General features: G+C 36.7%; 1 protein-coding gene across 1 annotated transcript in view; it reads right to left on the bottom strand.

Moving 5' to 3' along the window:
* The window catches only part of ACE2 (angiotensin converting enzyme 2), a 366,082-nt gene that overhangs the window by 7,296 nt on the left and 356,286 nt on the right, over positions 1-2,500 (bottom strand). The gene's annotated exons all lie outside the window — the stretch shown is intronic.

The following is a 2,500-nucleotide window of genomic DNA, read 5'->3' as shown; positions in this document are numbered from 1 at the left end:
TATATATATCTATCTATATATATATATATATATATATATATATATATATATATATATATATATATATATATATATATATAAATGAGTCTACTTCAGAATGTCGACTGTTCAGAATGCTGACTTTCATATGACTGACACCAGATGATCGACATTCCAAAAGACCAACATTCTGAACAAGTTACCTACCTGTAAACACAGTAAAACTGTGCCCCCCACACCCCCTACTACTTAAATATTCTCACTCCGAGATCTCACTACAGTACAGGAAAGGGGAATCTCCTAGTCCCGCACTGTAGTGGGATCTCCGCTGTCATTTGTCAGCCTTTCAAATGTTCGCTCATATGGTATCGGCCATATGAGTTTCGAACAATTGAAAGTTCGAACAAATGAAGGGCTCCCATATAAAAAATATATATATATATGTGTGTGTGTGTGTGTGTGTGTGTGTGTGTGTGTGTGTGTGTGTGTGTGTGTGTGTGTGTGTGTGTGTGTGTATACATATACACATAAACACACACACACACACACACACACACACACACACACACACACACACACACACACACACACACACACACACACAATAGAGAATGGTAACCAAGAACCATGGAATTCTGGATGGAGCCACTATTTCAGTTAAAATTAGTAGCTTCACAGTGCCAGAGTTAGGAGAAAATTCACTTACTGCTTGACACAGTAGCATGACCTTATTTATTTTCTATATCTCTCATGTTAATTTCTATTCAATATCATTCAGATAATACTGAGCGCCTGTTTGTTGTTAACAAATAATAGTGCTATTGTGGTTCAACAGACTTTTGCTGACTCCTAGATCGAGACCAAGGGGTCATTATTAACTTACCACCTTGGACGATAAGTAGAAAAAAGCAGACAGATTATTTATATTAACATTACTTAAAGGAACATTTTGTAAGTACTTTTCAAAAACAATCTTCAGTGTTAATGCAAACATAATTCATGCATTAATGGCTGGTCTTAAAAAGCAGAAAAGAAAATACACTGCAACCTGTGAATGTAAACTTTGTTCAACTATTTTAGCTGCTTATTTTAGCCAAGTTCACTGTGTTAAACTTTTTTCCTGTGTTACATTTTGATATCTACTCAGTCCCCAGCACACACACATAATAAGAAACTAAAAGTCACATGCATAAATCTGCCCTGGGTTGTGTAAAATATACGTTATTCTGATCCAACAAATACATCTTTTCATGCTGTACAGTGATGACATTTCATGGCACCTTCATGCTTTGCAAAAGTGATATAATGTGGGAATGGCAGAACCTATGTGGTTCACCGTAACATACTTTGAAGGAAGATAACTTAAGAACCTTCATTTTGTACAGCACAATAATCAACTCTACCCTAACTGACCCAAGGTAACAATCTGACACTCCTTGTGTTGTGCATTACTACCCTAACTGACCAAAGGTAATATTCTGACACTCATTTTGTTGTGTATTACTACCCTAACTGACCAAAGGTAATATTCTGACATTCCTTGTGTTGTGTATTACTACCCTAACTGACCAAAGGTAATAATCTGACACTCCTTGTGTTGTGTATTACTACCCTAACTGACCAAAGGTAATATTCTGACACTCCTTTTGTTGTGTATTACTACCCTAACTGACCAAAGGTAATATTCTGACATTCCTTGTGTTGTGTATTACTACCCTAACTGCCCAAAGGTAATATTCTGACATTCCTTGTGTTGTGTATTACTACCCTAACTGACTGAAGGTAATATTCTGACACTCCTTGTGTTGTGTATTACTACCCTAACTGACCAAAGGTAATATTCTGACATTCCTTGTGTTGTGTATTACTACCCTAACTGACCCAAGGTAATAATCTGACACTCCTTGTGTTGTGTATTACTACCCTAACTGACCAAAGGTAATATTTTGACATTCCTTGTGTTGTGTATTACTACCCTAACTGACCCAAGGTAATAATCTGACACTCCTTGTGTTGTGTATTACTACCCTAACTGACCAAAGGTAATATTCTGACACTCCTTGTGTTGTGTATTACTACCCTAACTGACCAAAGGTAATATTCTGACATTCCTTGTGTTGTGTATTACTACCCTAACTGACCCAAGGTAATAATCTGACACTCCTTGTGTTGTGTATTACTACCCTAACTGACCAAAGGTAATATTTTGACATTCCTTGTGTTGTGTATTACTACCCTAACTGACCCAAGGTAATAATCTGACACTCCTTGTGTTGTGTATTACTACCCTAACTGACCAAAGGTAATATTCTGACACTCCTTGTGTTGTGTATTACTACCCTAACTGACCAAAGGTAATATTCTGACATTCCTTGTGTTGTGTATTACTACCCTAACTGACCCAAGGTAATAATCTGACACTCCTTGTGTTGTGTATTACTACCCTAACTGACCAAAGGTAATATTTTGACATTCCTTGTGTTGTGTATTACTACCCTAACTGACCCAAGGTAATAATCTG

The sequence above is a fragment of the Protopterus annectens genome, chromosome 5.part1, assembly GCF_019279795.1.
Source record: "Protopterus annectens isolate FY-2018-M chromosome 5.part1, PAN1.0, whole genome shotgun sequence".
In the NCBI taxonomy this organism is placed as follows: Eukaryota; Metazoa; Chordata; order Ceratodontiformes; family Protopteridae; genus Protopterus; species Protopterus annectens.
This window is presented reverse-complemented; position numbering and strand designations above follow the sequence as displayed.